The following is an 18,430-nucleotide window of genomic DNA, read 5'->3' on the forward strand; positions in this document are numbered from 1 at the left end:
CGAAATCGGTTCAGCTATATAGATCCCATATATATTGTTCATCCGATTTGTTATTTTTGTCCTCCGCAGCCGTAATATGCACTCTGTAACAACAATATTTTGGGAAATATATCAAATAGAGCTCAGAAATACATTTGCTAAATTTTATCGAGATCGGTTCAGATGTGGATATAGTTCCCATATATAACTTCGTCCGATTTATCTCTGATTGTGCACAAAACGTCTAATATTTACCCAAATAGAATGAAATTTGGCACTTATGACCGAATTGAGTCTAGAAGGTAGTATGTCAAATTTGGTGAAGATCGGTTCAGATAAAGCTATAGCTCCCATATATACTGTTCATCCGATTTGTTATATTTGTTACCCACAGCCGTAATATGCATTCCGAAACAACGATATTCAGGGAAATATATCAAGTAGAGCTCAGAAATATCTTTGCCAATTTAAATCGAGATCGGTTCATTTTTGGATATAGCTCCCATATATATTATTATCCGATTTTAAATTATTTGTGCACCAAATGGGCAACACATGTCCGAATTTAAAAGATACAAATGCTTCGGCATGTTTAGTCCTTTGAACTTTAAATTATAATCATAGCGTGTATGATTGAATTCTCCCATAAAAACTTTTAATTGTTATGCGGAGCTCTACTAAATTAGCAAAGTGGTGTAGGGTATCATAAAGTCGGCCCTGCCCGACTTTAAGACTTTCTTTACTGGTTTTTAATTAGGTCTCTAGAATATATTTTTTTCAACGATGATTTTTTGAGTATTTTTCAACTCTCCTAATGTCTTACCTCTTGCGAAATTCCATGTCGATTGTTTTATAATTGTGACCTGTAGATTAACTGCAAAATCAGGACATTTTTTTTTGTTTTAATCCATTGCAAATCCTAAATATTTTGCGATCATCTTCAATGACCATAAACTTCTACTCTGGCCCCTGGTCTACCCCGCCTACATGCCAAATTTCATAAGGATCGGACCTATAGCGAGATTACAAATCATCATGAACACATAGTGTTGTAGGGTATAAAAACATAATTTCTCCTTCGTTTGATAGTTAACACCCCTCCCTTATTAGCCATATAATCCCTGAACACAATTGTAATCGAATGTCCTTTGTTCACTACGATCGAAAGAAAGAAATTACCGCTGAATGAAAATTAACTTGTCAACTCCTTGACCATGCCACAAGGGGAAGTGAAAAATACCACTAGTCGCACGCACACACACCCACCATAGCCAAGGCAATTTTGTTACTTTTTTACGTCCCAGTTGTATTATTTTTCAAGTTGCTCGTATATAACTCAAGGAGCTACTCCTTATGCTCTGTGCCATGTTACTTGGCAGAAAATGAGCCATCTGTCCATTAATCTCATGCCAGGCACTTGAGTGACTGACAGATTCACTGTCGACTGTCTGCTGGCCAGCCGGAATGTTTGCCCATCAATGAAGCAATGGACTTTTGTTTGCCCAAGAACTTGTAATGCTCCAATGGATTTCGATACGTATGTAAACATATCGTATGGTAGAGTAGATTTTTATGAATGTGTTTGTGTGTGTGTGAGGGTGTAAGGGATTGATTCTTTGGGACTTGGGATAATTCAAAAATTCCTTTATGTGAAGTTTAGCTTCTAATCCGAAAGTTAAGGAGAGGGATACAAAGGGCTTGGGGGGACAGGATTTTAAAAATGAGTGGGCAATATATAAATAATTGTAGAACATTGTAGGCAGTTGCTAAAAAAAAATTAAGGACGGCATTAACAATTCGGAAGGTGTCTGGGCGCCTGTTTTTTTTTTTTTTTTTTTTTTTTTGAATCATCTAATGAAGGATGCAGTTACTTACCCAAACCGTTATGTTTTATATCTGAAATGAAACAAGAAGGATGAAAAGTTAATAACATTGATCTCCCAAAAGATTTTTAATCTATGATTGTTCCAGAAAACAATTTCTTAAAGTGAATTAAACAAAAAACAAATAAATAAAACCAGTAAAGAAAGTCTTAAATTCGGGCGGGGCCGACTTTATGATACCCTACACCACTTTGCTAATTAATTAGAGCTCCACATAACAATTAAAAGTTTTTATGGGACAATTCAATCATACACTCTATGATTATGATTATAATTATAATTTAAAGTTCAAAGGACATTTGTATCCGAAGCATTTGTATCTTTTAAATTCGGAATTGTATTGCCCATTTGGTGCAATATTAATTTGAAATCGGATAAAAATATATATGTGGGAGCTATATCCAAATCTGAACCGATGTCGATAAAATTTGGCAAAGATATTTCTGAGGTGTATTTGATATATTTCCCTGAATATCGTTGTTACGGAGTGCATATTACGGCTGTGGGTAACAAATATAACAAATCGGATGAATAATATATATTGAAGCTATAGCTATATCTGAACCGATCTTCACCAAATTTGACATACTAGCTTCTAGACTCAATTCGGTCGTAAGTGCCAAATTCCATCTCATTTGGACAAATATTAGACGTTTGGTGCACAATAAAAGGTAAATCAGACGAAGTTATACAAATCTGAGCCGATCTCGATAAAATTTAGCAAATATATTTTTGAGCTGTATTTAATATATTTCCCCAAATATTGTTATTGCATAGTGTATATTACGGCGGCGGTGGACAAAAATAACAAATCGGATGAACAATATATATGGGAGCTATAGCTATATCTGAACCGATTTCGATCAAATTTGGCATACACACTTTCCGGCCTAATTTGGGTGTATATGCAAAATTCCATACAATTCGGGCTCATATTACACATTTGGTGCACAATAAAAGGCAAATCGGACGAAGATATATATGGGAGCTATATCTAAATTTTGACCGATTATCTCCAATTTCAATAGGGTTCGTCCTTGGGCCAAACAAATGATTTGTGCAAAATTCCATCTGGATAGGGCAATAAATGCGAACTGTACTTTGTTTACAAAAATACATGAACAGACGGACAGACGGTCGGACGGTCATGCATAAATCGACTCAGAATGTGATTCTATGCAGATCATCAAAAGAAACTATGGGTCTATCTCGTTTCCTTCTGCCTGTTACAAACAAATGCACAAAGACATAATACCCTGACCACCTTGTGGTGTAGGGTATAAAAACAAATTAGAAAGAATCAGTCGGTTTTGTCATCAGATATACAGGGTGAGATGAAAAAAACTGCAACCAAATTCAGACTGCTGTCATTTTTAAGCCATTCGACCGTGGCATCAGAATAAATGCCGAATATTATCGCGAAAATATTCTGGAGGGCACGCAAACATTTTGGCCGCAGACATCGGACATTCCAACAGGACACAGCACCATCGCACCTAGCACGCGCCACCTAAGAATGTTTACAAAATGAGGTTTCTAGCTTCATTTCCAAAGCACAATGACCACCAAAACCTCCGGATACCAAGCTGTTGGACTATTGTGGAGTATTTTGGAAAGCAAGGTTGGCACTGGAAAATACTAAAGTGTCGATCACCTCAAGCAAGCGCTTCGCCGGGAACAACAGCAAAGGGAGAGCAACATGTGATGATTTCATAGGCCATTTGAAGACATTAATTCGTGCCAAAGGTGACCAATTCGAACAAATCTAAATATATTCTAAAATTTGATGTTATTTCCGGTATATTTTTTTTTGCTTTCATTCAAAAAAAAAAGATATATTCCTTCTTCCAACCTTAACATCCATAAGGGAAATATTCGGATAAGTTTGAAAATAAACAGTTGCTTATTTCGCTTTTTATGATCTTCTTGGCCATTCTATCTTCACAGCGGATCTTATGTCAGTAGAAATATTGGGCTATGGCAAGTTTGAAAACAGTAAAGAAAGTCCTAAAGGTAAATCGGACGAAGTTATATGTGGGAGCTATATCCAAATCTAAACCGATTTCGATAAAATTTAGCAAATGTATTTCTAAGCTGTATTTGATATATTTCCCCAAATATTGTTGTTAGAGAGTGCATATTACGGCTGCGGAGGACAAAAATAACAAATCCGATGAACAATATATATGGGAGCTACAGCTATATCTGAACCGATTTCGATCAAATTTGGCATACTTATTTTCAGGCCTCATCTGGTTGTATGTGCAAAATTTCATACTATTCAGAGTGATATTACAAGTTTGGTGCACAATAAAAAGCAAATCGGACAAAGATATATATGGGAGCTATATCTAAATTTTTACGTTACGTCGTTTATGTGCTGCATGGTTATTCAAAATTTTGAGGTACCAAAAGGAGTGAACCGATGAATCCCATCTTCATACCTAATTATGTATTGATAGGAATATTGGGATGTAAGAAATTTGAAGAGAATCGGATGCTTATTTCGCAAATTGTGAAAGATATATTTATTCAAAATTTTAACTCCGTTGTGGGGGAGGTACCAGAAGGAGTGGTTCGATATATTTCATCTCTAGACCTAGATTTGTGTTAGTAAAAGTATTGAGATGCTTGAAATTTGAAGAGAATTGTATGTTTCATTCGCATTTTATGGTAGTTTGCCCCATTTGTGGGGTAGGTACCTGAAGGATGGAATCGATCAATCCTATCTTCACACCGGAATGTTATGTCAGTAGAAATATTGGGCTATGGCAGGATTGAAAATAATCGGATGGTAATTTCGTCTTTTATGTGCTTCATAGTTATTCGAAATTTTGTCTTCATTGTGGGGGAGATACCAGAAGAATTGAGCCGATAAATCCCATCTTCACACCTAATTATGTGTTGGTAGAAATATTGAGATGTGTAAAATCTGAAGAGAATCGGCTGTTTATTTTACAAATGATAAGAGATATAATTTTTTACGATTTTGACTTCCTGTGAGGGAGGTACCAGAAGAAGTGGACCGATATAACCCAACAACCATACCAGATATTGAGATGTGTAGGGTTTGAAGTAAATTTGATGGTTATTTCTCATATTAGAAGATATATAATAGTTCAAAATTTTGACCCCTTTGTGAGGTAGGTACCAGAAGGAGGGGATCGATATATCCCATATTATGACCATATCTTATGTTACTAAAAATATTAAGATGTGTGAAATTTGAAGCCAATCGGACTCTTATTTCAGAAATAATAAGCGTTATATTTACTGCAAATTGTGACCCTTTGTGGGGGAATGAAGTGGACCGATAATGTCAATTTTCATGCCTGACCGACCTAGCGTTGACAAAAATATTGGAATTTGCAAAGTTTGCACAAAATCGCATGGAATTTTCTTTTTTTTTACGAGGTAAATTGTTTTCTTTGAAAATGTTGACCTTTTGAGGGGGAGGTACCAGAAGAAGTGGACTGATGTTGTCCATTTCCGAACTCGATCTATGCTTGATAATAATATTACGATGTACCAAGTTTGAGCCCAATCAGATACTCCCTTCGAGAGTTATTGTGCGCAACAAAATGTCCTGAAACGGACGCAATAACGGGAAACCGTTATTGCGGTGTGTCACATTTCGGCCGTATCTGTAGCCAAAATGGCTGAGGGTATGCACTGCATAATTACATAAATCTGCAATACTTTCCAGTAAAACAACAACAACAAATATATACTATTCCTTGTTATATATACATTTCAATTTTGTTGTTGTTGTTTTTGTTGTCGCTCGCTCATTTGACAAGCCAAACAATGCCTGCATATGAATTATTTGTGATTGACATTGACATGGGTTTGGGATTCTGTATCGGTTGCTAAATAACTCGAAGGATATCAACGACAATAACAGCAGCAGCACCACCACCAGCACCAACCCACAACATAATGTCCAACTTATTCTTCATATTCTGGTTATTATTGTTTTTGTCATCTCAGTTTCTTTTTTCGTAATTTGCAAAAAAACAGAGGGGAAAAGGAAGATAAAAGTTTCGCAGTTGAACAACAAGAGCTTCAGAAGTACTTGGAGAAAGTTCAATATTTTTTGATTACACAGGAAACAATTTCGATACATATTTTCTGACAAGAAAAGGATACTTAAAGGAATACACACACACACGGAATGACACAAGGACAAAGGAACAGCAAGTGATGCACTTATATAACAACGTAATATATGGAGGGAAGAAAAATAACCTAGTCTGGTAAGAATTAATTATGAAATGGCCTTTCTTTATGGTTCGTTGTGTTTTTATTTTCGATTAACTTGGCAGTGACAGTTGTGAGGGGTGAAAAGAATGGTATGTTTTGGCGAAACAAACATTTCAGGATTTATTATCAAGTATCAGCAGATAAAAACAAGTAAAAAAGCTGTAAGTTCGGCCGAACTTTGAATACCCTCCACCATTTGTCAGAAATTTGGCAATTTTCAAAAAAATAAAATCCTTTAAAAATTCTGTTAAAATTTAAAAAATACCGAATGTAGCCGTATATTAGGGCCTATACGACGACGTGGACCTGCATAGGCAACTTTCGTCACAAGCTGTTACAATATTCAAATGCGAAAATCATAAAAATATCGAATATTCGGGAGGTACCATGGGGGTTATAAAACGTGGACCTGCACAGACAATTTTCTGTCATAGGCTGTAGTATTCATTATGAAATTCAAATACAAAATTTGAAATAGTTCCGGTAAATAATGTCGCTAAAATCATCAAAATACCGAATATCGGGAGGTACCGTTATATGGGGGCTATACGAAGACGTGGACCTACATAGCTCATTTTCTGTCTTAGGATGTGGTATCCATTACGAAATTCAAATACCAAATTTGAAACAATTCCGATAAATAATGTCGCTAAAATCATCAAAATACCGAATATCGGGAGGTACCGTTATATGGGGGCTATACGAAGACGGGGGGCTTTCATGGCTCATTTTCTGTCATAGGCTGTGGTATCCATTACGAACTTCGAATACCAAATTTGAAATAGTTCCGGTAAATAATGTCGCTAAAATCATCAAAATACCGAATATCGGGAGGTACCGTTATATGGGGGCTATACGAAGACGTGGACCTACATGGCTCATTTTTTGTCGTAAAATGTAGTATCCATTACGAACTTCAAATGCGGAATTTGAAATAGTTCCGGTAAATAATGTCGTTAAATCAGAATACCGAATATCGGGGGGTACCGTTATATGGGGGCTATACGAAGAAGTGGACTTACATGACCCATTTTCAATACCAAAAGTCCTGCAGACATAATACACATTTGAGTAAAATTTTATCAACCTGCTTCATTTCTTTCGGAAGCTAGAGTGACTTCCACAGACGAACATTGATAAATCGACATAGAATTTTATGCTGGTCTAAAATGTATATTTCGAGGTGTTACAAACGGAATGGCAAACTTTATATACCATCCATACTATTATGGAGGGTATAAAAACGAGGTTAAGTTTCAAGAATATTATTTCAGGATTTTACCGGCCGAAAATAACTTTTTTTGTGGGAGAAAGAATGGATTTTTAAGGAATATATTTCTTGCAGGACCAACATATATGTACAGGGTGAGATAAAAAAAACTGCAACAAAGTCAAAAGTCATTATTTGTACACAATTTTTTTTTTAATTTTATTGAACAAAAGCAAAAAATGTCGGAAAAGGCATCAAAAAAGTTATATAATAAAATAAGTTTAGATTTGTTCGAATTATTATGGCCTTCGGCCAATGAAACCGTCAGACGCTGCCCGAATGTTGCTCTACGGCGTTGCCCTTTCCCGGCGAAACGCTTGCTTGAGGTGATCGACACTTAGGTATTTTTTTGTGCCAACCTTGCTTTCCAAAATACTCCAGACACAATAGTCCAACGGATTGCTATCGGGAGATTTTGTTGGCCATTTTGCGCTGGAAATGAAGCGAGGAACCTCATTTTGTAACCATTTTTGGGTGGCGCGTGTTGAGTCCTGTTGGAATTTCCAATGTCTGCGGCCAAAATGTTTGCGTGCCCAAGACTTTAATACACCCTCCAGAATATTCTCGCGGTAATATTCGGCATTAATTCTGATGCTACGGTCGGTTAATACTAGCGGAGTGCAACCATCGGCTGTTATGGAGGCCATCACCATGGTCGGCACCAATACGTGAGTTCTGGTGGCCAACCGAATGAGCGCATTTTCAGCTGACCTCTTTGGCAAGTAAACACGATCATTTTGTGTGTGTGTACAAAATCTGTACGAACAGCACTAAATAGTACTAAATTATGCATTTTGCTAAGGGATTGAGTTGGAATTCTAAAAATTTGACATTAGGCTCACCTTTTCTTCGGTTTGCTTGATACATAGCAGCGGATTTGAAAATATGCACTAAAAAGTACGAAAAGTACTAAATAGTATTAATGTGTGCCAAAAGTACTAAAATGCACTAAAATGTGATACCACTTGAAATTATGTGACCGAATAGTAGTAAAATCTGGAAATTCGGTGCGAGAATCAATTTTTGGACATGGGATTGATGTAGGAATATGGTTTTGAAAATGTGTTCCAAGTGTTCGAACTGTACTAAAAGGTACAAATTTTAATTTTTTGGAACCGAAGAAATTGAAATGTTGTATTTGGGTGGTAGGTTTTTGATAAAGAGGTGGTTTCGGAAATGTGAACTACAAGTGCACGAAAAGTACTAAATAGTACCAAGTTTGGTAGTCGGCCAAAGGACAGTGATATAACTTTAAAATTTGATATTTAAATTACTGATGGTATCTCTTTTTGAGATTTTGTGTTGTTCTAGAAATGCAACCTATGTTTGTACGAAAAGTACTAAATGGTACTGAATTTGGCCCTAAGTGAAGGAATAGTGACACAATTCTCAATTTGATTTAGATGTAACTGTTGGTGTCACTGGAATCTGGTGGTTTTTGAAGAGTATACTTAACTGTACAAAAGTTAGTTGGAAATATGTACTATAACTGTACAAAGAGTACTAAACAGTACCAAATTTGGTATTTAGTGAAGGAATAGAGCTAAAATCCTGAAATTTGATATAGATATCACTGTTGATGTCTGAGGTTAAGATACGGAGATGGTTTTGGAGATGAGTACAATATTTGTACGAAAAGTACTATATTGTACAGTATTTGGTATTGGGTGAAGGGATATAGATTAAATTCTGAAATTTGGTATAGATATCGCTGCTGGCGTCTCTGGTTATGATATGGAGGTTGTCTCGGAAATGTGCACTATAATTGGTCGAAGAGTACTAAGTGGTACTATATTTGGTATTGGGTGCAAGGATAGAGCAAGTATCCCGACATTTGATATCGAGATCTTTGTTGGTATCTGGAATTGTGTTATGGAGGTGGTTTTGGAAATATGTAATTTTATTGTACGAAAAGTACAAAATAGTGTTCAATTTGGTATTCGTTGAAGGGATAGAGATAAAGTTCGAAAATTTGATGTTTAGATTACTGATGGTATCTGCGTTTGAGATTTGGCGGTGGTTTAGAAATGGGTCAAATATTTGTACGAAAAGTACTAAATGGTACTAAATTTCTTACTGGGCGAAGGAATAGAGCTGAAAATCTGAAATTTGATAAGAATGTCACTATTGGTGTTTGTGGTTAAGAGATGGAGGTTGTCTTGGAAATGTGTACTTTAATTGTACGAAAAGTACTAACTGGTACTAAATTTGGTATTGGGTGAAAGAATGGAGCAAGAATCTCGAAACTTGATATTTAGGTCACTGTTGGTGTCCGTGGTTTCTTGGTCGCAACAACCGTTAAAAATTGTCATATGATATACATTGACCTCTTCCCGCAGATTTCACTTGAAAAGTTTTTTCTTCTTCCTGCTGACCCGACTGCATGCTGAACATTAAATTTAATACAACTACCGTGGCGGTGGCACACTTCATCATTCTGTCACTAAACTTATTATTTAGTGTCCTAGGAGGAGACACATCATCCGTCTGCAAAGCTGGAGGACATTCAACTGTGAAAGCGCCAAAGAACTGAATAAAAAACAACCTCACGAGCTGTGGAAAAAAAAACTACTTTCACGCCGCAGATAATGAATGAAAAGATAAACAACAACTGCAACAAAAAATACGAGAAAATACACTCCCTGTAATTTTTTAAGGATCCCAGAAAGAAATTGCATTGCCAACTCACATATATAAGTGTGTATGTGTATGTATGTAAAACATTGTTGGCTGTTGACATATCATGTGAAAGCAACACCCATCCAGTGGCGTTACCATTAATGATGGTCCGTGCAACACAAACCCAACAACATACAACATAGAGTCACATCCGTCTACCCCTCTTATTGCCCTTCTTATATTCATTCTCATTATTTATATCTCTTAACTTATTGTAATCTTAAATATTTAAACTTATTTCTCTTTCAATATAAATATCTCTTAACTTAATCACTTTCTCTTTTACTCTCTCAATTTAATGCCAATACTCTCTTTAACTCTTTTAACTCTCCATCTACTCCCATTATATTATTTTTGTTGTTGTTGATAATTTCATTGTAATCTTCTTTAAATTATTATGTATTTAGAAAAATAAGTGAAGTTGTGTGGTAAACCTTAACTAGTAAACTTAGCAGAAAATGTAATAATAAATAAAAATAATTAATTAAATTAATATAATACACGGTGTTTTATTTTAAAAATTCAATGGTGTTTTATCATCAAGTATAAAACATAACTGGCGCAGTCGGAACTACGGACCAACCAAGAAATGAAAAATTTTAAAGCATTTCCAAAAAATCCTGTGAAAAATATCAAAGCTTTTTCCAGAACAATTAAAATAAAACGTTGCTGTGCAATCGGATCAAAAACATTGTTGTGAAAATATAAAGTCTTTTCCAATGTTATCAGTCCGTAATAATAAAAATAAAATTATATGGAACACGTAATATTAAAAACAGTTAAAAACAAATAAATTTAAAAAAAAATTCTAATTCGGTAGAAATAACCAAATATAATTTCCAAAAACTATATAATAATTCAAGTAAAACATAAAAAACGCTAAGTAAAATGTATAGCACACTCAATATAAAACTGAAATTAAACCAAAGTATCAAACTAAAGAAACCATAAACACAAAAAAAGGCATTTCAGTGTCTTACTAACAAGCAAAAATATTTTTCAACTATTAAAATCGTGCGAAACTGTACCTAACAAAAAGTAAAAGCTACTCCTGAGCTAAATTTACAAAAAAAAAAAAAAAAAAAAAAAACTCTTCATTAAATGTGCCGCAACTTTAGAACAAAAACAAAACTGCATTGTCATACATAAGAACTTCAATGCCCCTAACAACAATTATAAGAATCAACATTACGAAAAAAAGAAAACTAAAATCCTATGTTGCAATATTTCACACGAAAGTGATCAATTTTTACCCACCCCACCAACTAAGACTCCAAATACTAAAAACAAACATTAAATTAATAGCAAACACCAATCAACACATAAATATTATCGGAGAGAATATTATTAAAGAGATATCAAAGAGAAGTTATTAAACCATCACAATGCCTACCTATAATACCTTCGACTTGCTAAAGAGTGTTCCCGATTTTGATGGCAAAGAGGAAGACCTCACTCTCTTTATAGAGTACATTGAAGAGGTGCGACAACATGCAGAAGCCTCCTATTTAAGATTATTCGATTTAAGAATTAGACATAAGATTGTAGGCAAAGCCAATATTTCTCTTATCAATAATAATAACCCCACAGATTGGAATAATATTAAAGCTGTATTAAAATCAAACTTTTGTATAACAGAAAGCATTGAGAGTATAGTCAACAAAATTAAAACATCTGAAATGAGAACCACAATAGAAGAGTTTTATGAGCATTTAAAAACACTATTAACTAGATTAAATTTAAGAGCTGCAATAGAGGAAAATAATCAGTGGTACACGTGTACAAAAAATGAAAAAATGGTGTTAAGAATTTTTATTAATAAATTGCCAAACGAAGCTATGTTAATTCTAAATGCAAGAAATCCGAACAATCTCATGAAAGCTAAGGAAATATTAGTAGAGACCGAATATTTTTATCACTATTTTAATCTTTCGAAAAACAATACAACTACATTTTATAGTAGCAAATATGAATACAACAACTTTAATAGTAATAATTCTTTCGCAGAGAATTGGAATCAATTTCCTCAATATGGCAACTTAACTCAAAAAAGAAATTACTTTGCAATACATTTAGAATCGAAAAAATTAGGTAAAATACAAAACTATTTTCTAATAACAACGATTTTTTTTGGAGATGCCAATAAATACAGAAATGATATAAATAGTCAACAAAAAATTAATTTGAGTCCCAGATATGCTTCTAATAACAACAGTAATTATAACCGTAGAAAATTTCAAGAACATTTTAGTCAATATAAAGATTGTAATAGCAACTATTCTCAATTTGAAGACACAAATATATTACCACAAGGCTTTTCACATAATGAGTATAACAGTGACCAAAGACAATTAAGTAGAAATTCCAATCAAATTAATATTGAAAAAGATATTCAGGATTCTATGAATATAGGAACTCTTGAACAGTCAATTTTTTACATGACAGCCGAAGATCTCTACCCTATTTAGCAGTAGGCACTAGTTCGATCCCAGTAACAAGTAGTAAATTTTTCGAAAAGGTCGTGGAAAATAATATACCAAATTCAAAATGTGATGAAACTGAAACATGCTCAAAAACTAAAGAGAAAGTAAAAGAAAGAATTAATTTGCATTCGACTTCTGTAAATATTCTAAGTTGTACATTACCCCCACAATTAACTTCAAATGGAAATATAAACATATATGGTAATGAAAATTTAGATAGGAAGAATTGCAATGATAAAGAAACATTAAAAGAAACTAATTTAGTAGATAAAAACGATAGTAATGATACTACAATAACAAAAATAGCAGTAGAAAAGTCCGAAAATATAAATTATAGCTGTTTACGTGGCAAAACTAAATCCTACAAAGATAAACATTCCAAGTTATGTAAAACAACTACCTGTATAGTAACCCCAATTACAACTAAAATTATATTATATACTCCAAATATCGAAACATCTACAATTTTAAAAAATAATAAAAGTACAATTATTTTAACAATTCCGATAGCACAAAAATATGAAAAAGCAAATTTGTTTAACGAAGAGAAACTATCTGAAAATATTGTAAATAAATATAAAGAGAAAAATATTGTTAATAATTATTATGAGAGAGGCAAAGAAAAGTTTAAAAGAATTTATGATTACCTCTATGATGGAAGAAAGTTTAAAGAGAAACGGTAGAATTAAAGATGAACATATTTTATTTATTAGGATAATTAAATCTTTCAACAAAACCAATTTTGAATAATGTTACTGTTTTATTTATATATATTTACAAAATATTTGTTTTTGAAATTGGCATTCCAGGAGGAATGCAATAACAAGGGATGGGGGAGTCACATCCGTCTACCCCTCTTATTGCCCTTCTTATATTCATTCTCATTATTTATATCTCTTAACTTATTGTAATCTTAAATATTTAAACTTATTTCTCTTTCAATATAAATATCTCTTAACTTAATCACTTTCTCTTTTACTCTCTCAATTTAATGCCAATACTCTCTTTAACTCTTTTAACTCTCCATCTACTCCCATTATATTATTTTGTTGTTGTTGATAATTTCATTGTAATCTTCTTTAAATTATTATGTATTTAGAAAAATAAGTGAAGTTGTGTGGTAAACCTTAACTAGTAAACTTAGCAGAAAATGTAATAATAAATAAAAATAATTAATTAAATTAATATAATACACGGTGTTTTATTTTAAAAATTCAATGGTGTTTTATCATCAAGTATAAAACATAACTATAGGGTGTGTGTGCGTATTTGTGTAGTTGTATGAGCAATGTTTTGGACTATAGATTGTGGTTTACCAGCAACTTAGTCCGTTAGTCTTTCCGGCAGTTAGTCATTCAGTCAGTCATTCACTCTGGCAACAGGAAGTGACAATAGCATTTAATTAAAATTTAATTATTGACAAAAACATGACACTCTCTCGCACACCCTCTCTCTCTCTCTATCTTTCTCATACACAGCCAGTCACACAAACACCTCACTTCAACGCAAATTTACTCATTCACGCACAACTACACACTCACTCTCTCACTCGCCAAAGTACGTGCAATGGCAAACAAACATGTTTGAATTTTAATTAATACTAATTTGTATCTATTTAAGCCACATCAAATTGCCCAGAAACTGAAAAACGCAAACAACAACAACAAACACAATATTGGGATCTTCCAAAATTTAACTTTTAAATAATCCATGTTTATTTAAGCGAAAATTATATGAAAAAAAAAAAACAAAAATATATAATTTTAATTTGAGGTAAAAAAATGATTATGTTTCAACATCACAAATTTGATTATTCAAAAACCAATTGAATATCAATTTCTAATTCAACCAGGAAAATAAACAAATTCCATTGGCATCAAAAAGTGATTAGGCTGGGATTAGTAGTCTTGTTTGTTGCAAAAAATCCCAGTTAATTGGGAATCAATTATGAAACCAATAATAATGAGTGAAATCCGATATAAGGGCATCACAAAAAAAAATTCCCTCAGCAAATGTCCTTTTATTTAAATATATTTTGATTTACGGATTTTTGAATAGATTGACATTTACAAGGTGAGATGAAAAAAACTGCAACCAACTTCAGACTGCTGTCATTTCTAGGCCACTCGTCCGACAGCTTTTCAAATTATTCCAGTGACAGCTGATTATATTGTTTACAAGCGTACAAAGGCATTTTGGTGAGAGTTTTCCAGACAAAAAAGTTATACCTGATGGAATTCAAGCGTGATTCCTTTGCATTTGGCTGGAAAAACACAAGTTCCTATCGTTAGAGCACTCCAGCATTTAAATGTGAATAAATCTTTTGTGCCTCGGGTAAAGCTTGGGGTAAAGTCATTGAAACTCCAAAAAGTGCAAGAAATTCCAAGGCAACGGGAAGAAAATAAACTCAAAAGAGATTCGCTTGGTCGAAAGTGGCGGTGGTGAACTGCCGAATTTGGTTTTCTCCGAAGAGAAAACATTCGTTGTCCAGCAGTTTGTAAACAAACAAAATGATCGTGTTTACTTGCCAAAAGGGTCAGTTGAAAATGTGCACCTTCCGTTGGCCACCAGGACTCAAGTGCCGGCCATGGTGATGGTGTGGGCCGCCATAACAGTCGAGGGTCGCTTTTCTCTCGTTTTTATTAGAATAAATGCCGAATATTATTGCGAAAATATTCAGGAGGGTGTATTTAAGCCTTGGGCACGCAAATCTATCCTATATAACATCAACAATTTAGAGTTAGACTCCAAATTTCATATTTTCAGCTCTATTCCTACCCCAACAACTAATGTTATTACTATCCTGTACTTTTAGTACTTTTTATAACGTATTTCCAAATTCCCCCGCCATTTATCGACCAAATAACACAAAAGTTCATGCTAATGCCAAATTTTAGACTTCCAACTCAATCCCTTATCCAAAAATACAAATTTAGTACCATTTAGTACTTTTTAGAATGTGTCACCAAAACTACCTCCAAATGAAATCAATCCTACACACAAACAATGATCCTAATGACAAATTTAAGATTTCAAGCGGCATCCATTCACACAATACAGGTACCAATTTAGTACCTGTCAGTACCTTTCGTGCACATAAGTACAAATTTTCCAATATTTCCTCTATACCCCAATTCCACACTCCGACAGTAATGTTATTTCCAATTTTCAGGATACCAGCTTTATTGGTTCACCCAATTTGGAATTGTACCAAATTTAGTACCATTTCTGAATTTATTACGAATTCCTAAAACTACCTATTTACCTCGGTCCTACGATGCAATAATTGTATCTGTTCATTCGAAATTTTCATAGCTATCTGCATTATACAATTCGTATTTCAGAATTCAAACTCTATTGGTTATCCCAAAATTTAAATTGTTTCAAATTTAGTACCATTTAGTACACATAAGTACCAATCTTAAAAAAAACTACCTACATTCCTCAGTCCGACGATATTAATATAGTAATCTTATTTCCAAATTTCAGTATTTCCCCTTTATCGCTTCACCCAAATCGAAATTGTACCAAATTTAGTACCATTTTGTACACATAAGTACGATTTAAGAAAAAAAACTTCCTACATTCCTCAGTATAAATTAAGTAATCTTATTTCCAAATTTTAACATTCCAGCTTTATCGCTTCATCCAAATCGAAATTGTACCAAATTTAGTACCATTTGGTACACATAAGTACGAATTTTTATAACTACCTACATCATACAGACCAATAGAAATTGTTTTTCCAATTTTTAAGATTCCAACTCTATAAGTTCTTCCAAAAATTTAAATTGTACAAAATTTAGTACCATTTAGTACATATAAGTACGAATTTCCTAAAACTACCGACATTTCTTAGTCCTAGAATGCAATAGTAATTTTATTTCCAAATTTCGGTATTCCAGCTTTATCGATTTGCCCTAAATCGAAATTGTACCCAATTTAGTACAATTTAGTACTTTTCGGGCTCATAAGTACGAATTTCGAAAATTTCCAAGCCTACAATTCACCAGTAATTTTAATTTCAAATTTTCATGATTCAACCACCCGATCCAACAGTTCCTCCAAATTCGAATTGTACCAAATTTAGTACCATTTAGTACTTTTCATATACATGAGTACACATTTTCAAAAGTACCTCCCAACATCGACTCTACTCCTGAACCTTGATTCCCATTTTAAATTTCAAGTTTTCAGCTCTTACCGTTCACATGATGCAAAATAGTACCAAATATAGTACGTTTTGGTACCCTTCGTACATTTATATGTATCTGTCCACAAAATCGACTGATAGTTTTAAATTTGTTTTTCTTGATCCTTGTTTTTCTTAAACTCAACAAAAGCCACAGTTTTAGTCGCTAATGAATATTATTAAAACTCGCATCCCTGTATGACTAGGACTAGGATCGGCCTCGCAAAAACTTCAAACTTGTCTCACAAATTTTGAAGATATTTCCATGTTCACAAAATATTATTCACTTTGCACTATGCCATATTGAGGCTATTTCTTTTTAATCCTCTTACATCCACATCCACCCAACGCAAACATCCTCGTCATCATCATCCATCCATCATCGTACGGCCATTAGATGCTGCAGCATGCATGTGTTCATGTAAATTGATCTAATACTGGTAGACAGCAGGTAATCGCTCCTATCAAAATGTTGCAGATGCATGTCAAATCAATTCAGTGAGGCCCAGTCCGAATGGATGTCATAAAAATTGAAGAGAGAGAGAGAGAGAGAGAGAGAGAGAGATTGCTTTAACGGACTAGACGTCCATTATTGGCAAAATACATACATCCGTCATCGATGTTTTACAGTTATGCATTTATGTGTGCCTATGTGTGGGTGTGTGTGTGCATAATACGACATTGTGTAGGATAGTGTTTGAAAATTTTAGCCATTGTTTACACTAAAAATGGACACTATACCAGTTGGACTACAAAAAAACAAAGTCGAATAAAAAAACGGACAACAAAATCGTTATGACAAAACATATCGGCAACGAGGTGTTTTTAATCCAATCAATATTTGCACCGGCATTTATATACACAGTTTTCCGAACCATTTCCCAGTTTGGCAGGACAAAAAAAAAATAAACGGCTGTATCCCAAAAAAAAAAAAAAAAAAAAAAAAAAAAAAACTCAACAACAAATAAGTAATGGAAAAACTATTAATGGATTTTTACACTTTCCTATGAAAAGTTGGCGTATTTTTTTTTAACATTTTTGGCACGAAATTTTAATGGATTTGTATTCACAATCTTCTTACAATAACCTGTTGAAAAAAAAAAATCCGCTGTTTGCTTAAAATAAATGTCGAAACAATAATTTGAACTGCGATGAAAAATGACATTCAACGTGTTTTTCTATTGGCATGGAGCGTTATTGATATTTCGCACTTTAGGCTATGCTTCGGGTCCTGTAAACGTTTAGTTGCATAAATAACAACAAATAATTAGTTTATCAAAGAGTGTCGGCGGATAATGTTTTCAATGCAACACTTTGAAAATTACTTTTACGAAATTCACTTTTTTTTTGAGAGTAAAACAATTATTAATTGAATTTCAATATTTATTTTTGGAATTTGTTTTTTTTTTTTTTTTAATGGGAAAATATTTATATTGTTCAGAAAATTAAAATCACATCACATTTTATTGGAAATAATTTATTTCGTTGGACACTAAAGCGTATACGTTACAGCAACACTCATACGCTGCAATGTACCATATTAATATGAGTACTAAGTAGAGTTGTTCCCATCTAGTTCGTTAACTTATTAGTTCCGTGGACTCTGGTCGTTTGCATAAAAAGTCTGCGTATGAGTGATATGAAATATATGAAATCACTCATTGGTGCAATAACCTATGAA

This window comes from Musca domestica, unplaced genomic scaffold, assembly GCF_030504385.1.
Source record: "Musca domestica strain aabys unplaced genomic scaffold, Musca_domestica.polishedcontigs.V.1.1 16, whole genome shotgun sequence".
NCBI lineage: Eukaryota > Metazoa > Arthropoda > Insecta > Diptera > Muscidae > Musca > Musca domestica.